The following is a 19,160-nucleotide window of genomic DNA, read 5'->3' as shown; positions in this document are numbered from 1 at the left end:
GGGAAGAGGTTTCAGACCAGCTCCAATCTCCTCGTACATGAGCGGATTCACACAGAGGAGAGGCCCTTCCGCTGCCCCAACTGCAGGGAGGGCTTCAAGCAAAGCTCCCACCTCACTGTGCACCTCCGCATCCACAATGGGGAGAGGCCCTACGAGTGTGGGAAGTGTGGGAAGGGTTTCAGACAGAGGTCTGGCCTGATTGAGCACCAGGTGATCCACACCTGGGAAGGCCCTTACAAATGTTTGGAATGTGGGAAGAGCTTTGGGTGGAGCTCAGGCCTGAGAAAACACCAGCACATCCACACTGGGGAGAGACCCTACGAGTGTCCCCAGTGTGGGAAGAGGTTTCAGACCAGCTCCCATCTCCTCGTACATGAGCGGAGTCACACAGAGGAGAGGCCCTTCCGCTGCCCCGACTGCGGGAAGGGCTTCAACCAAAACTCCGACCTCACCGTGCACCGGCGCATCCACACCGGGGAGAAGCCCTACAAGTGTGGGAAGTGTGGGCAGAGCTTCTCACAGAGCTCAGCTTTGACCCAGCACCAACGGAGGCACCACTAAAGGAAGCCCTGTGAGTGCCCTGAGTGAGGGAAGAGCTTGGAGTGAGGGAAGAGAGTGAGGGAAGAGCTTGGAGTGAGGGAAGAGAGTGAGGGAAGAGCTTGGAGTGAGGGAAGAGAGTGAGGGAAGAGCTTGGAGTGTGGGAAGAGAGTGAGGGAAGAGCTTGGAGTGAGGGAAGAGAGTGAGGGAAGAGCTTGGTGTGCTGCTGCAGCTCCATCCCCCATGGGAGGATCCGGGCTGGATGATCCCCAGTGACCCCCGTTGGGCAGAGCCCTGGTGCCCCCGTATGGGGAATAAAACAGAGAGTAAAGCAATGGAGCTGATAAAGGGGCCCAATATCTGAGGCCTGACTGAGCAGAAACTGTGGGAGACACAGACACAGTTTAAGTCTCCCTGGGCAAGAAGTGACCGAGCAACGTGGTGTGAGACTTTGTGATAAAATAATGTTACCAGGTGATGTCATGTCATGAAGAATGTGTAACCAATGGGAAATTGTTATCAAAAACAGAGCCCTATATAAGGACCCTTGTCATGGTTTGACACGGGAAGAGAAATTTTTTTTTGGAAGGAAGAGGTCCATCCAGTCAGGGGTCAGGTTTAGATACTGACACTTGGGGTGACCAATTGAAGGTGGACATGCCTCTGAGAACACAGAGGGGTTAAAAGCGGAATTCCCAGGAGGACTCGTCCGTTTTTTGGTTCCGGTCACCGCATGGTACGGACCTCCCCTGCCCAGCCCGGGCTGGGTGGGGGAGGGGAGCTATGCGGCCTGCAGAGGTAGGCCAAGGGGATGAAGGATCGGGAACCAAGCTGGGCCAGCTCCTGCGGATTGAAGGGTGGAGAACCTCTAGGATGTTTTTGTTCCCCCTCCCCTAAGCCAGAGGGAAAAGAGATAGAGAGCCAGCAGACACCTGGGAGTTTGCCGGCGGAGGAGAAGGAGAAGCGGGGGGGGAAAGATGCCCAGCGTGGGAGACTGGAGAAAGAGTCCTGGGCTGAGATTGCAGCCGTCCGGGGAGTCCGGGAATTTTAACCCTTTTCTGTGAAATGAAGGCTTTATGAAATATTACTCCTCCTGAATTTGAAGAAAAGAGAGACAGCCTGAAACCTCAGATGTTCAGAGAAGAAGGTTGGGGGCAGATGATAGAGTGGCTTTTGGCTGGACTCTGCTTGTTTACCATAGACTGAACCACTCTTTCTTTCAAGAGGGACTGCATTTTAGGGGGATGCACTGGTGAGCCAAGAGACCTTCTTCAGCAACTACCAGTTTTGGAATAGACAGAGCTGAGGAGGGTGTGAGGATGCCCTCCATCTTCAGAGAAGAAGAGAAGAAGATCTCTGTCCTTGGATCCTCGGCCCCAGGGGAAAATAGGGGGGACTCTAGTCCCGAATTGTGATATTGGACTGTTGTTCCTGGTGGTCCTTGGCAAAGCATCCTTAAAGGGGCCCTATAAGCAGTCTCTGTCCATGCATGGTGGTGAGAGCACTGTGACATTGAGAGGAGAATGTCACACTGGCCGGTGTGTCTGGGCAGTGCCACGTGTGACATTGGAAACACAAGAGGTGGCAGTTGTGTTTCCTGGGGGTCTGTAGTGCAAGGGGAAATCCACTCTTCCCCGATGGACTCAGTATTGATTATATTGAAGGGTGAAAACTTGATTAAGGATCCAAATGGGTCTTGCTGTGGTATAGTAGAGTTGGGTGGTGGGAGGAGGAATGTTTTGGAAGGTTTTCATTTCGAATTTTGTGTGGTTTTTTTTTTCTTTCCTTTTTTTTCTTTTTATAGTAGTAGTAGTAGTAGTGTAATAAAGTTTTTCCTTTGTTATTAAGTTTGGCCTGCTTTGCTCTGTTCTTGATCACATTTCACAGCATTTGATTGGTAGGTTGTATTTTCATGGGGCGCTGGCATTGTGCCAGCGTCAAACCATGACACCCCCTTACCTGCATCTCTGTGGAGCTGAAGCGGCGCAAATCCCGGGCCCTGGGACACACAGGCCCCTGCTGCTGTTCTCTTCCACGCCGTGTTCTGTGCACACACACAGAGGAACGAGGGCAGATCAGGCTGGAGAGGTGCCTGTGCTGAAGGTGCAGTTCCACAACCCTGTGGAGTTGCAGATCTTGCTGAGCAGCCTGGAGCCCTTGGAATTTGGAAGAGCCAAGCTGAGTATGCTCTGAAGGCAGCTGTGAGGGATTCCATGGCAAGCTTCCACAGAGGGCAAAGGAGCTTGGAATGCTGGAAGTTTTCAGGAATAGCTTCCTGAAAGCTCAGCAGTGCTCCATCCCTGCACAGGATCAGGGAGAGGGCAGAACCAGCGACCATCCAGGCTTAGCAGGGAGCTTTGGGTGTGCCTGAGGGCAAAGGAAGCAGCAGCGCGGTGCCCGAGACTGGGACGCGCGACCCTGCCAGTGCCCGGAGCGCTGTCAGGCAGTGCCGGGATCCCGGCTGTGGTTCTGGTGCCCACAAGTGAGGAATGGCAGCCCCAGGCTCAGAGCCAGTCAGAAAGCCAAGCAAGTGAGAGCAGAGGGAGGGCACCCTTCCAGTCTCTCTTGGGCATGGCCGCAAAACAGCCCCTGCTGCTTCTTCCTCCGCCTGTGTTTGGGCTGTGCTGGTGGCAGAGGCAGCCAGGCTGTGCTCTGCCTTCCAGAGCCTGTTGGGAGCGGGCATGAAAAGCGCTGTGTGCACAGCGGAGAGGCCTGGAAGGTGCTGACAAGAGCGTCCTGCGGGAGCAGGGCTCTGGGCTCTGGCTGGGAACAGCCTGGTCTTGGTGCCGTGGGCGCAGGCAGGAGTTGAGGCAGGTGAAGAGGCACTGAGCAGCTTGTGTTTGTAGAGGGCCTGGGGCTGCACGTCTAAGCCTCCACCTGGAAAGGCACTTGGGGGAATAGGAGCTAGAGCTGGAGTGCCTGTCCTGAAAGGACATGAAGGCCTTCAGCCTTGCCAGCGTTTCCTAAGGGTGTGTTGGTGTTGAGCAGAAAAGCCGCACATTTGGGGAAATGCCTTTGGAGGACAGGGGCTTGCTTCTCAAGGAAAGTGCTTCCCAGGGAGCTCCCACTGAGGCAGGTGCAAGTGTCCCCCTTTGGCTCTCTGTGCTCCTTTCAGTCCTTGAGGCCCGCTGCACTTGGCAGAGGGGCAGGGGAAGGGAGAAGGCTGTGAAGAGCAGGTTTGGCATCCACCTGGACCTGCAGAGACCAACCCAAGCACCTGCAGCAGCGTGTGCTACCCCTGCTTTGGACAGAGGGGTGAGCAGAACCATCTCTGTCCATCTGTGAGCCCCAGAGCTCTCAGTGGGAGCTGTGAATTAAAAGGCCTTTACACACTCACTTTTAACATCTTCCCTGTCTGCTGTGTTTCAGCTCTTGGCAATATGCATTTGCCTTTGTGATTTGTGATACCACGGATCCAAGGAGACCATTGTGACCCTGAGAAATCTCTTGGAACCAAGGGGCCATTCCGACACAGCAAGGCCTCGTGGAACCACAGGTCCATTGTGACACTGCAAGGTCACACAGAACCAAGGTGGCCATGGAACCTAGGTTCTGCCGTGGAACCTCATGGAACAAAGGGACCATGGTGACACTGTGGAACCAGGGAGACTGTTTTTGGCAGTAGGAAAGCTCATGGAACCCCAAGTCCATTGTGACACGGCAAGGCCTCATGGACCCAAGGGACCATTGTTAAACTGTTTGGCCTCATGGAACCATGAGCCATTGTGACACAGCGTGGCACCTCATGGAGCCAAGAGTCCATTGTTACACTGTGGGGTCCTGTGGCACCAAGGGGACCACAGTGACTTTGTGGGGCCTCATGGAACAATGGAGACTGTTCTGACACTTTGGGACCCACTGGAACCAAGGGGCCATTAGAGCATGGCAGGGCCTCATGGAATCAAGGGGACTACAGTGTCACTTAGACCATTTGATTTAACCTTACTTACAGGCCTGACTGGCTCAGTTACCCAAGGCACTCAGACCCCTCAGAGAGCAGCATTTCTGCCACATTTCCCCAGCACAGGCACTCCTGTGTGCACACAGACACAGAGAGTCAGTGCAGGGTACCTGTGAGAAATTCCCCTGAGGGCAGGGAAATGCTCCCTGTGGATGCTTTGGCATCTCCCCAGCCGGGAAGGGTTGAGCCTGGAGGAGTGGGGGGATCGGCCCAGGCTCCCTCGTTGTTCGGGATCCCCCGAGTGCAGCAAACGGGAGAGTTCCCGGCTCAGAGAGGCCCCACTCAGAGGGAGTCACTGGCCCAGGAGAGCTCCAAGGGCTCCTTTTGGAGCGCTGTTTGTAGGGCCCCAAGAGAGGGGCTTCAGTCCCAGCCATGTTTCATCCTGGCCGCACTTGGCATCAGCAGCTTTCTTTGGCAGGCTGAGAACAGGGATGTTGTGCCACTGAGGGAACACAAACAGTTCCCAGGGCTGCTCCTAAAGCAGCCAGGAGCTGGTTGGGCAGCAGCAGTGCCTGGAGCAGACAGGGTTTGTGATGAGCTCCAGAGGAGCTGAGCCCAGGGGCTGCTGGCCAAGGCCGAGGCCCAGCGAGCATTTCTCAGCTGGCAGGGCAGCCTGAGAAGGGGGGGGAGGGGGGGAATAATTCCCCCCCTCAGTGTGCTCCCAGTCACTCCCAGGATTTCCATGTCCCTGCTCCAAATGCTGCTCCCAGCCCTGATCCAAGGGAATGGGAATGTGCCACTCCCTTGCCGGGGCAGGGTCACACCTGAGCCAGGTGTGCAGGGCAGGACCTTGCCCTGACCCCAAGCACTGTCCCAGCTCCAGGATCTGCTTCCCACCGGCCTCTTCCTCCTGCAGCCCCGAGCCCAGCTTGGTGCTGTACAAAGGGGCTGGTCTGGGGTCATCCCCCGGTGGGGGCTGCGCACCTCCTCCGCCCTCTCCTCAAATTCCCTCTGGGGGAGCAGGAGCTGGGGCGGGAGCCCTGTGGGGAGGGACAAGGGGGTGACACCAGGATGGGGGGGGGGTCACACACAGCCCCCGGGGACCCCTCCCTCCTTCTCCTACAGAGCCAGGAGGATGAACCCCAACATGGAGCCACCAACCTCCAGCAGCATCTTGGGGGGTGGGACCTGGTGGCTGCTTTGGGATTCTGGGGGATCATGACTACCCAAAACCCCCCCCCCAACCCCACAGTCACTCTCAGACTCCTCAAACCACCCCACAGCTCCCAGCCAGGACCCCCCAACTACTCCCTGCAAGATTAAAGTTCCCAAGAACCACCAAAACCTCTTTCCATCTCCCCCAAGACCCGCCCAAATTCCCTGCAAGCCACACAGCTCTGTCAGGGACCCAAACCTCCCTCACAGACCCCTCCAAGCCTCCTCCCAGCGCCACAAATGCCCACAAGATTGACAGAAGCCCTTCCCAGTCCCCTCAGGAGCCCCTAAACTTCCACCTCCCATGGCACTGACCAGGAGAGGTTGGTGGGCAGGAACACTTACAGCCAGGATCAGCTCGGGCACTTCAGCAGCAATTTGGGCACTTTGGGAGAACATCCCAAATGGGGAGACACAGGCCAGGGACTGGGACAGACAGAATTCTTAGAAAACTGGTGAGCTCAGGTGGACACATTCTCCCAGCACACATCTGTGATTGTGGACATGTCCCCTGGCTTTGATAACCTCGGAACACCCAAATTCTCCAAAATATTCCAATGAACCAAATCCACATTCACCCCCAAACCCTGGTAAATAGTGCAGGTTAAGATATCTTAGTTTAACTTCTTTATTTTCACTCCAGTTTTGGTTGTTTAGACTGCGTGAAGAAGGAAATTGTTTAGATGGAAACGACCTCCAAGATCATGCAGCGCTGCTTGATCTGCCACCAGAATAACTTGACACAGCAGGTGATATTTTTGGGGGTGTAAAGTCAACAAATCACTTCCTCCCAATGAATTTCTGGTTTAGATCAGTGTCCTTATGGATGTTCCTGCCTCTGTGTTCATCCAGGTGCCTATGGGAAACTAGGAGAATGTGGAAACCACCTTACAGGTGTCTTCTCAGCAGGGATCACTGGGACTGTGGGTCACCAGGGCTCTGCCCAACATGGGTCCTCTTATGGGGGATGGAATTGGAGCAGTGCATGAAGCTCTTCCTGCAGTCGGGGCACTCACTGCACCTTACCGGTGCTTCTGTTGGTGTCTGGTCAAGTGAGATTTCTGGGTGAAGCTCTTCCCACATTGAGGACACTCGTAGGGCCTCTCCCCAGTGTGGATCCTCTGGTGGATGATCAGGTGGGACCTCTGGCTGAAGCTCTTCCCACATTCCCCACACTCGTAGGGCCTCTCCCCAGTGTGGATGCGCCGATGGTTAATGAGGCTGGAGTTGTGCTTGAAGCCCTTCCTGCAGTCAGGGCAGCGGAAGGGCCTCTCATCCGTGTGAATCCGCTGATGTACAAGGAGTTCAGAGCTGGTCTGAAACCTCTTCTGACACTCGGGACATTCATAGGGCCTCTCTCCAGTGTGGCCGCGTTGGTGGAAGACAAGTTTGGAGCTGCAGCTGAAGCCCTTCCCACACTCCCCACACTTGTAGGGCCATTCCCCGGTGTGGATCATCTGATGGCAGATCAGACTGTTGCTCTGCCTGAAGCTCTTCCCACATTCCAAGCACTTGTAGGGCTTTTCCCCATCATGATGCTGCTCAGGGACCACCAGCTCTGAGCTCTGGCTGAAGCTCTGCCCACCTTCCTGGCACAGGCTGGGTCATTCCTCCTCGGAGCACCCTGGGCTGGGTTTGCAGCCTCTTCTCCTGTACAATTGACGGGGGTTTTCCTCATTGGATTCCTGCACTGTGGATCCGCTCAAATCGGCCTCTTCCATGAGGTTCTGCCAGGGGAATTTGTCCTCCATGGTCTCCATCCTCAGCTCCTGCTCTGGGGGAGGAAGGAGAAGGAGAGGATGGGATTTGCCTCCGTGCCACAGGGAAGGGCAAGGAGATCCCCCCAGTGCATCCCCGTCAGCAGAGCGTCGGCAGCGGGGCTGTCCTGCAGTTGGGGGCCAGGCTGGGCCGGGAGGTGGAACAGGAGAGAGGGGGAAAGGGGCACTGACTTCCTCCTCACCTGCCTGGGAGTCCTGGGGCATCTTCCTCCTCCTCGTTGCATCCTCCTCCATCTGGCGAATGTTTGGGAATGGGAAATCCTGTTTTGGGAGGAAAAAAGGTATGAGCACAGTGAGTTTTGTACTGGTTTGAAGGCAAACCAGGTGGAGAGTCTAAGCCAGAATAACAACTGAGTAAGAAAATTAAGATCAAGGCAATGATACAGAAAGACTGGTTTAAACTCACAGAGTCAGGATATAACCTGACACCCCGTTGCTCAGGGTGGTGGTAGCAGTCTGATGAAATGGTGGCTGCAGTCCGGCTGGAGTGATGAACGTGATTCTGTCAAAGCGGTGGTCCTGTAGAAGGGTCTGGTCTTCCTCTGAAGGTCCAGTGGTGGTTATGGAGCTCTTGTCCTCTGGGAATGCAGTAGGCAAGGTGGTCGTGGTGTTGCAAGGGTGAGATTATATCCAGGTAGGAATGCTTGGCTCCTCCCCCTGGGCGGAGCATCCCACAATGGGATGATGTAATTTTATCAGCCCTGCAGTGACACTCAATGGCCCATTAACAGAAGATGGCCCCTGGAGGGCGTTATCAGGGCTGAGCCATGGAAGAGATAAAGAACACTGCCCCACCTGTTGATAACAGTTTATGGAGATGGTGACTGAAAACACTTTTGGTTACATCTGACACTGTAACCTGAAACAGTGAGGCAATCCCTGCTCAGGGTGGGGGGTGAACACCACCCCCCTTACCCAAACTGGCTCAGGTGTAAAACCCCCACCCTGGGAAGGCCAGGGACACAGGGGACAATGTCACACTTGCCCCGCCCCAGGGGAGATCTCTGTCCCTGTCACTCCCTTGCTCTCCCTACTTTTCTCTTTCTTTCCATCTCTCTCTCTACCTCACTTCTACTGTTCAATAAAATCCACCTTGGATTTGGTCTCGTTAGCACCTTAATTGGGGCAGAGGCATCTCTCTAACAATTTTATTAACCAGATTGCGACATTATTTTGGCACAGTGACTTCAGGGCACTGCTGTCTGACCCCAAGTGCCTTTGACAACAGCATGGGTCCCTCCTCTGAGGAGGTTCTGCCTCTTCCTGGAGGAACTCTTGGAAACTTGGATGCAGCTTCCTCTGAGTGACTTTTGGAACAACTTATGAGGAAAATGGCTGTTGTGGGTAGCCAGTGTAAAGAAAATATTTTGTTTTCCTTCCCTGAAAAGTTTGTTAAAAATCACTGGAGGAAAGGAAGCAAATGATACCAGCGAGACTGACAAGTATCATTCACCCCAAGGTGAGGATCACAAGGCTGCTAAAAGTCCTACAAGAAGCCAAGCTCAAGTAGCTAAATTCCTGAATACCTCCAGAATTCACATCTTTTGAGGGCCTTGCCAAATGTGAGAATAATTTTATCTTGCTACCTGTTACCTTTGTGACAGCTCCACAGAGCTTTCCCTTCCTTTTAATAATCTCTATTGGGCTAAATGTCCACTTTTCTTTTATTGGAACCTTCCAGCAGCTGAGCTGGAGCTGTGCTGGAACTAGGGAAATTTGAAATTGCCACAGAATTACTTCTATTGTCAGTTTATTAATGTTTGGTATTTGTGTTTTCGTCACAAGTGGCTTGTGGGAAGAGCAAATATTCCTCAAGGCATTTTTTGTAGGGTTAAGTTTGATTTCTGGCAAGTTTGTTTCATCTGGTCCCCAGGGGATGCTCGAGGGGTCTCTGTGCCTCTCGCCCTGGGGGATGCTTGAGAGGGGCTTGGATGGTTTGTCCCTTTCCGGGTCACCCCAGGCCATTCCTGAGGAGGTGTCTCTCTCCCGGTCACCCCAAGCCATTCCCCAGGGGGTCTCCGTCGTTCTCACCCCTGTGCCAGGGGAGTGCTCCAGGGAGTCTCTCTCCCTCTCAGCCCAGGGGGTGCTCAGGGGTTGAAACAGGGTATTTTCCAGTGTAAATTTAACAGGGTAGAAATCCATTTGGATTTAGGTGAAATGTGCTGATTTGAAGAGATAGTAGCTTGCTAGCATAGGCAAAATATGCTGTTTAGTCTGCTCGCTCTGCTGCAGAAACGCGGATGGAACATTGATCCCCACAAATCCTGTAAGGAGTTTTAGAGACGGTGTGTTTATTGCCGTGCTGGACGCATGTGGGGATTGTTCCCCTTCAAAGGACATCCACACCCCTGTGTAAGAGACGGTCCCAAGTTCCCCTCATTCTTGCCTCACGTTTGCCGCAATGGCAGAGACTGAGATCCTGGAGACTCTGATTGGAGTTCCAGCTTGGAGAGGTGGATGATTATTTTTGCAGGTGTGTTTGCTGTACCACCACAGACCACTGCTTCGAGCAGGGCCTGGCAAGGACCTGGCAAGGAGTGGCTTGTTCTACATGTTTCCACCTCCTTCATGACACCTGCTCAACCCAGGGATTTTCCCACCTGATGAACTTTGGGGTAACTCTGGTGATCTCCCACAGAAGACCCCTCATCTGCCTCATGACCACTGTGACGGATGGAGATTGAAGCCCTTCCCAAGGACTGAGACTGAGACCCCCACCACAGGGAGGAGGGCTGGCCTGATCAATGCCAGATGTTTCCCAGGTGTGGTCGATGGACCATGAAAACAATGGCTCTTGCTCACAGCTGATAACATGACCTGTTCCTCCTTGGTGGCTTCAATGGACTTACTCTTCATTCTACCTGTTCCCCCTCAATGATTTCAATTAGCTTTCATTGTCTTTTGCCTGTTCCCCCCATTCGACACTGGACTATAAAAGACCCCTGAGATAACCAAGATTTTGAGATTCTCTCCAATGCAACAAGACGGATCTGCATTGTTTGGACCAGTGAGGATTTCATCTACATTGGTAGCTATAAGCCCCTTTCCCTTCCTTTTCTATCCTTTATTTCCTTTCTGTCCCCTCTATTGCATTTGCTGTTGGCACTCTATAATAAAGGTGCATTTCTTGTGATTAAACTGATGGTCCCCTGCTGTTTGCCTTTTTGCACTTTTGGAATCAGTAAACAAGCAATCATGACACCCCGCTCCTCCAAGAGGATCATGACACTCCCTCACGGGATTGGGATCTGCGGGCAGGGTCCCTTCCTACACCAACAGTTCCCAGATTCTGTCAGGGACTCGCTTCCCTTTCCTTCTTCCCTCTGCTTCCAGCTGGGAATGTGCTGGGAAATGTCCAGCAAAGCCACCTTTGCTGCGTGCTGCAGGAGCCCATGGAGCTGCTGCACCTTGTCCCCTGCCCTGCACAGCTCCTTGGGAGGTACGGCAGGAGCAGCACCCTGGGAGCCTCGGGAATGCCCCTCTGGGATCCACGGCACACATTCTCAGGAGCTGGAATTCCAGTTCCCAGCCAGGAAAAGATGTTCCTGCCCTTGATGGAAAAGCTCTTAACAAGCAGCCAGAAGCCAAATGGAGAAAGATCTTACAGTGACATTTCACTGCCAGCCTTCATAACTTCACCCATGGTTGTTGTAGCTCACGGATTGGGAATTAAATCAAGGCAGGGCCTTTGGTGGGAGCTGCCCTGGATCAAGGGAGACATTGAGAGAGAAACAGAGCAGGCAAAGAGAGGTCTGAGAGAAAGGAGGACAAACCACAATCACCTGAGACGGTGGCACTCTGAAAAGAGAACTGCAAATGACTGAAAAGGAATGGGATGGAAACAAATAATTTTGTAACTTGTATTTCCCATCAAAACACAATTGCCTCCCTTTCTCACCAACCTCCTCCTGGTGTCATTCAGCAGGGCTGTCAGAATGTTCTTCATTCTGAGTGGATGTTCCAGGCTGCAGCCACAAGGAAACAGGGAATGGGGATTTTCCTGCTCCTGGGGAGTTTGACATCCTCAGCTGAGGAGAGTAGAAGGCAACAGAAGGAAAGGACAGCTGGCTTCACCCTTCCTCAGGAATGAGGGGGTGGGGGGAAATCTCTCATCATGTCTGCAGCTGCTCCCACAGGGATGTGAGGGCTGATCCCAGAGCCCCAGGGGTCACATTCAGGGCAGCCCTCAGGGTATTCAGGGGCAGCGTGGGACCACCTGGATCTTGGAGTACCCAACTGCCCCCCATGTCTGGAGGTGCCTGAGGAGGGCTGGGACAATGCCAGGGACATCCTGCAGTGACATCCCCCCTGTCCCGCCCTGTGTGTTGCTCAGTCCCAAACCTGACCCTGATCCTGGTCTCATTCTCACTCCACGTTTAGACACACTCACAGTTCTGTATCTAATCTCACCCCAGTGCCAGACTTGTCTAGCCCCAGACCCAATCCCAGCCTCAGCCCTAAAGCCAATCCCACGTTTCGCCTTAACCCCAATCCCAGCTCTAATCCAAATCTCAGCCCCAAATCCAACCCCAGCCCCAATTCCAGCCAGTTCCTAAATCCTCAGCCCCAAACCAAATCCCAGGTTCAGCCCTTCTGGGGGTTTGGGGGTGTCTCTGCCCCTCTGACCCGGTGATGTTTGGGTGGGTCACACCAGGGCTGAGAGGGACAGAGACCCCCCCAGCCTCCCCAGGGATGAGAAGGTCAAAGAGCTCCCCCAGCCCCGAGCACCCTCGGCGGTGAGAGGGACACAGAGCCCCTGGTCCCCAGCCCTGCACAAGCATTCCCTCAGGCCAGAGGGATGGAGACCCCCCGAGCATCCCCCAGGGCGAGGGGACAGAGACCCCCAAGCATCCCCTGGGCTGAGAGGGACCGAGATCCCCTTGAGCACCTCCTGGCACAGGGGTAAGAGGGAGGGAGACCCCCCAGACATTCCCTGGGGTGAGAACGATGGAGACTCCCTGGGGAATGGTCTGGGGTGACAGGGACAGGGACAACCCCCCAGGGTCCTCCCAAGCATCCCCCAGAGTGAGAGGCACAGAGACCCCTCAAGCATCCCCTGAGCACTGGACAAAACAAACTTGCCAAAAGCAATCCTTGGATATACAGAATTTGGGAGGCCAAACTCTAATTTTGGCCATGGTCCCTGGACATGAAGGACGGTTCTTTTCCAGAGGAATGAAGGAACAGTGTGCCAGTGTTTCCTGGGAGGATAAGAGGTGACCACCAGAGGCCAACCAGAGCTGCCAGATTTTGTTCTGAGAGATACCCTTGCATATAGGATTTTTTAAGGGAGAATACCAGTTTTGGCAATGAGCATCTGAAAAGAGGAAAAGTTCTTTTCCATAGGAAGGAAAGCACGCGGCCCCAGTGCTCCAGCAGCTGATGAGAGGCAGCCCTTGACATCCCAAGATCAGCCAGACCTGTCAGTGGCCCCTGGGAGGCCAAGCCAGCCAGACCTGTTCCATGTTCCCTCGGTTCCATGGGGCCCCACAGTGTCCCAATGGTCCCTTGCTTCCAGGAGGCCCTGAGGTGTCACAATGCCCCCTTGGTGACACCAGGTCCTGAAGGGTCCCAATGCTCTCCATGGTTCCATCAGGCCCCACAGAGTCATAATGGTCTCTGGGCCCATGAAGTCCTGTGGTGTCACCATGGCCCCTTGGTTCCATGGGCTCCAGTGGTGCCACAATGATCCCCTTGGTTCCATGAGGTGTCCACAGTGTCACCATGGTGTCCTTGGACCTGCATTGTCACCATGGCCCCTTGGTTCCATGAGGTTTCCCAGTGTCCCCATGGTCGCTGTCAGAGGCTGGATGAGATCGATGTCCCGAGACACCCTGGGATGCTCAGAATGCCCGTGTGGGGCCAGGGCCGGGTCAGGCCTTGGTTTGTGGTGGGACAGAGCCCCGCCCGGCCCTGGCCTGGCAGAGCTGTCAATCACACAGCAGGGGTGGTGCTGATTGGCTGAGCTGTCAATCAATCACAGAGCAGCTGGTGCCTACCCTGACTCTGATTGGACAATCACCTGGCAGTCCCACCCAGGGGCGGGCCCATGGAGGCCCAGGGGGTTAAAAGCCGGAGCATGAGGCCAGCCCATGGTCTGGATCCGGCCTTCTCCTGGGGTTCCTCTGTGGTGACGCTGGGACCTGAGCAGTTTGTGCTTCTCTGCATCTTTCTATAGATCTTCTGTCTTTCTGATATTCCCTGTTTCTCCTCTTTCTAATCCTACTTACCTGGAACTATTTTGGGTAACTTAGCATCTTAAGGATTAAAGGTTTTTAGGTTAAATGGGCTAAAAAAAAGAAGTTAATGCTATGATAAGAGTTTTATGTTGAAGTGGATGTTGTATTAAACCCTTTGCCAGAGTTCCTTGACTGTCTATATTTTGCCAGTAAAATTTTGTGTCACTTTGACCTCTTAGCTCCGTTGGTTAGAGCATGGTGCTGGTATCACCGAGGCTGTGGGTTCAGTTCCAAAGTGGGCAATTCACTTAAAAGCTGGACTTGATGATCATTGTGGGTCCCTTCCCACCAAGAATAGTCTCTGCCTCTGGCCATGGTGAGAGTATCTGGTTGGTGTTTCTCCTGTGCACCAAACTCAAGTAAAGGAACCTTTGGTGACCTCCAGCATTTCAGTGCTCTGGGGTGTTACAGCCCTGCAGGCTCACAATGGCCTCTTATTTCCATGTGGCCCCACAGTGTCACCCTGGCCCCTTGGTTCCATGGGCCCAACAGTGCCACAATGATCCCCTTGGTTCCACAACTTCCCACAGTGTCACCCCGGCCCCTTGGTTCCATGAGGATCTGCAGGGTCACACAGGTTTGTGACATTTGTCCTTGCTGCCCCTCACATCCCCCTGCCCCACACACAACCCCGAGCCACCCGTGAGGGACAGGCCCTGCTGTGCCAGGCTGGGCTCAGGGCTTGGCCTTTCTGCTTCCCCCAGCCAGCCCAGGCCTTGCTCAGCATTGCAGTTCCCTGCTCTGAGCCTTGGGGTCCCTGCAATCCTGGCCTCAAGGATCTGCTCTCACCAGTCCCTGGGGAGCCTTTGGCAGTCCCTGCCCTCAGTGGGGCCCAGTGATGCTCCAAGGGACTTGGAGTTTTGCTCCTGACTCCTTGAGCAGCTTCTTCAGCCTTCTCTCAGTGCCTGAGGGTCCTGGACTCAGTCCCAAATCCATGGTGGGGATCATCAAAATACAGAAAGCCCTCACGGGTGCTTTGACTTCATTAAATTGTTTTCAGCTCTCCAGGGCTTGTGCAGCTGATTGGAGTCAGTTTGGAGTTCTTGTAAGGAGGAAGATTTCCAAGTGCACCTCATAACATTTTTTCTTCAATCAAATGTGTATTTTTTTATTTTCCAGTTCAGAGAAGAGCTGATAGAAGCATTCCCCAGGTGATCTTGATACTGAAGGTCTCCTTAGGAGGTCTGGGCATGTACAAGAATGAGTCCCCTGAGGGCTGACCCTGTTTGGAGAAGCTGCTCCTCACCCCCAGCCTCACCATGTCTGACATCACCCACCTGGCACTGACATCCCTGTGCCCTGCAGCAGAACCTTGTCCCTGAGCTCTGCAGCTCCATGTCCCAGCCCATTGCACCGTGTCCCACCTGCTCTCCTCAGGGCTCTGCCTGCACACAGGCCCAGGAGAAGTTTTCCTCTTGGGAAGGAGAGAATGGAAAAGCCTCAACAGGTTTCCTAAACAACAAACCCCACTCAGGAGCCACCTGCTCAGTACAGGCTGCCTGGAATGGTGTCACCTTTCTACAAGGGACAGTGTGACCAGAAATGATCTCTGGAAGCAGAATTCTCTGCGTCTCCCAGTTGAATTCTCTGTCCCACTCCTTTCCCTGGATCTCTGTTTCAGATGGAAGCTGCTGGTGCCATCCTCACCTTTAACCTCCCTCTGGAATGCAAACAGGTGTTCCCAGGTGTGATAAGCAGGATTTGCTCAATGTTTCTATAAATATTTTGTGTCCCCCATGGAACGAAGGGGCCATTTTGGCACTGAGGGGGTGACATGGAAGCAAGGAGTCAATTGTGACCCTGGGGTCCCATGGAACCAAGGGGCCATGGTGACACAGCAGGGCCACGTGGATCCAGTGGTCCATTGTGGCACTGTGGATCCAAGGAGACCATGGAGACACCCCCAGAACCTCATGGAACCAAGGAGTCCATGGTGACCCACCGGGCTGCATGGAGCCAATGGTCCATGGTGACACTGCCCATCCAAGGAGGCCATTTGGACACTGCGGAAGCTCATGGAGCGAGGTGGCCATTGTGACACTGAAGAACTTCATGACACCAAATATCCATGGGGACACAGCAGGGCATCATGGAACCCAGGAACCGCTGTTGGCAGTGCGGAAACTCCTGGAACCAGGGGCTGTGGTAACACTGCAGCACCAACACAGCTGCTGCACCTTGTCCCCTGCCCTGCACAGCTCCTTGGGAGGCACGGCAAGAGCAGCACCCTGGGAGCCTCAGGAATGCCCCTCTGGAATCCGTGGCACACACTCCCAGGGGCTGGAATTCCAGTTCCCAGCCAGGAAAATATGTTCCTGCCCATGAAGGCAAAGCTGTTATGGAAGAGTCAAAAGCCAAGTGGAGCAAGATCTTACAGTGACATTTCACTGCCAGCCTTCATAATTTCACCCGTGATTGTTGCAGCTCATGGAGTGGGAATTAAATCAGGGCAGGGCCTTTGGTGGGAGCTGCCCTGGGTCAAGGAAGACACTGGGAGAGAAACAGCAGGAAAAGGAAGGCAGGAGAGAAAGGAGGTGTTTTGTGTTGGAATGACACGTGTCTGCTAAGGAAGGCAGGAGCCTCTCCTGAAATGGAAAAATGTAGACTCTTTCTTTCTGAATTGTTATAAATTTGAAATTAAGGGGGGGGCTCTCAGGTAAAAATATGGGAGCAGGAATAACAGCTTTTTATTAGGGAAGAAAATGAAAATATGAACCAAAACAACACTGAGAGAGCCAGAATACAACCTGACACCCTGTTGGACAGGGTGTTGGCCGCAGTCCAATTGGAATGGTGGCTGCACTCCTCCTGCAGTGTCAGGTGTGGTTCTGTTGGAGAAGTGATCCTCTAGAAAAGGGTGTCTTCTTCTGAAGAGGAAGAGGCAGCCCAGAAAAAGCTTTGTTGGTGGGCCAGAATCTCAAGATTAGATGCAGGTAGGAATGCTTGGCTCCTTCCTCTAGGTAGAGCATCTCACAGTGGGATGTTATAGTTCTTATCAGTCATGCAGTGACATTCAATAGCCCATTATCAGCAGATGTCTCCCTTGAGGGGGGACTGATTGTGGAAGAGATAAGGAAAAACTGCCCACTTAGCACAGGACAACTGTCACACAGATGGCAAATAGAACACATCTTGCTTTTCAGTCTGGGACAGGAGGACAGAAACAAAATAAGTTGAGAAGGCGGCACTCTGAAAAGCAAACCAGAACTGACAGAAAATGAATGGGACAGAAATCAATAATTCTGATAGTTTTATTTATTATCAAAATAAATCACACCCACCCAGCCCCATACAATCCTGATCCCACAACCTCAAATTTGGATCTTACTTCTCTCAATCTCCTTCCAACCCCATCTAACTCTGGAGGCTGTGGAATTGAGTAATTTTGGCATGGGACTGAGGTGGGAACCAGCCATTTTGAGGTGGGATTGAGTAATTTTGAGGTGACAGAGCAATCCACCTTGGCTTTTGGAGTGCAAAGATATGGAGAATACGCCCATATATCCCCGAAGAACCCACAAATCCCCCAGAATATGTTTCCAAACCGTAAATTCCACCTCAAATAACTCTTAGATGGAGGGACTTTTGACATGTCTGGTCAATACTCTTCTTAGTGATTTTTCAGGTATTTTTAAGTGATAAAGACAAATCAGAAGAAAATTAGGGCCAAACCAAAACCAGATACCCCTTGAGCATCCCCTGAGCACTGGACAAAACAAACTTGGCAGAAATCAAACTTTGCCCTCCATAAAATGCCTTGAGGATGATTTGCTCTTCCCACAAGTCACTTGTGATGGAAACACATCAAATCCCAAACATGAATAAACTGAAAATAGAAGCAATTCTGTGGCAAATCCAAGTTTCATCAGTTCCTGCACAGCTTCAGCTCAGCTGCTGGCAGGTTCCGATAAAAGGAAAGTGGAAATTTGGCCCAGTACAGATTAATAAAGGGAAGGGAAAGCTCTGTGTAGCTGTCACAAAGGTGACAGGGACAAAGAAAATAATGATTCTCATATTTGGCAAAGTCCCCAGAGCTGTGAATTCGGGAGTTACTTGGGAATTTATCTACTTGAACTGGGCTTCTTGTAGGAATTTACTGGTCTTGAATTCCTCACATTGGGGTGAATGATCCTTGTCAGTCTTGCTAGTATCATTTGTTCCCTTTTCTCCAGTTATTTAAAAAAATTTTTCAAGGAAGGACAAGAAAATACTTTCTTTACCCTGGCCACCCACAACAGCTATTTTCCTCATAAGTTCTCCCAAAAGTCACTCAGAGGAAGCTGCATCCAAGTTTCCAAGAGTTCCTCCAGAAAGAGGCAGAACCTCCTCAGAGGAGGGAACCAGGCTGTTGTCAAAGGCACTTGGGGTCAGACAGCAGTGCCCTGAACTCACTGTGCAAAATAATGTCGCAATCTGGTTAATAAAATTGTTAGAGAGATGCCTCAGCCTCAATGAAGGTGCTAAGGAGACCAAATCCAAAGTGGATTTTATTGAACAGTAAATGTGAGGTAGAGAGAGAGAGATGGAAAGAAAGAGAAAAGGGGGGAGAGCAAGGGAGTGAGAGGGACAGAGATCTCCCCTGGGTTGAGGCAAGTGTGACATTGTCCCCTGTGTGCGTGTCCTTCCCAGGGTGGGGGTTTTACACCTGAGCCAGTTTGGGTAAGGGGGGTGGTGTTCACCCCCCACCCCGAGCAGGGATTGCCTCACTGTTTCAGGTTACAGTGTCAGATGTAACCAAAAGTGTTTTCAGTCACCATCTCCATAAACCGTTATCAACAGGTGGGGCAGTGTTCTTTATCTCTTCCATGGCTCAGCCCTGATAACACCCTCCAGGGGCCATCTTCTGTTAATGGGCCATTGAGTGTCACTGCAGGGCTGATAAAATTACATCATCCCATTGTGGGATGCTCCGCCCAGGGGGAGGAGCCAAGCATTCCTACCTGGATATAATCTCACCCTTGCAGCACCACGACCACCTTGCCTACTGCATTCCCAGAGGACAAGAGCTCCATAAGCACCACTGGACCTTCAGAGGAAGACCAGACCCTTCTACAGGATCACCGCTTTGACAGAATCACGTTCATCACTCCATCCGGACTGCAGCCACTATTTAATCAGACTGCTACCACCACCCTGAGCAACGGGGTGTCAGGTTATATCCTGACTCTGTGAGTTTAAACCAGTGTTTCTGTATCATTGCCTTGATATTCATTTTCTTTTTCAATTGTAATTCTGGCATAAATTCTCCCCCTGGTTTGCTTTGAAATCAGTACAAAACTCAATGTGCTCATCCCTTGTTTCCCTCCCAAAACAGAATTTCCCGTACCAAAACCTTCACGAAATGGAGGAGGAGGATGTGAGGAAGAGGAAGGCGCCCTGGGACACCGAGGCAGGTGAGGAGGAAGTCAGTGCCCCTTTCCTCCTCTCTCCTGCTCCATGTCCTGGCCCAGCCTGGCCCCTGGCTGCAGGACAGCCCCGCTGCCGACGCTC

General features: G+C 52.8%; 1 protein-coding gene and 1 pseudogene across 1 annotated transcript in view; one reads left to right on the top strand and one right to left on the bottom strand.

Annotated features, from left to right (window-relative positions):
• The window catches only part of LOC100230077 (uncharacterized), a 674,623-nt pseudogene that overhangs the window by 228,783 nt on the left and 426,680 nt on the right, over positions 1–19,160 (bottom strand).
• Positions 1–19,160, top strand: part of LOC140680874 (uncharacterized) — a 989,054-nt gene that overhangs the window by 944,071 nt on the left and 25,823 nt on the right. The gene's annotated exons all lie outside the window — the stretch shown is intronic.

Source organism: Taeniopygia guttata, chromosome 30 (genome assembly GCF_048771995.1).
Source record: "Taeniopygia guttata chromosome 30, bTaeGut7.mat, whole genome shotgun sequence".
Taxonomy (NCBI): domain Eukaryota; kingdom Metazoa; phylum Chordata; class Aves; order Passeriformes; family Estrildidae; genus Taeniopygia; species Taeniopygia guttata.
Note: the sequence above shows the minus strand (reverse complement) of the source record. Positions and strands in the feature narration are given on the sequence as shown.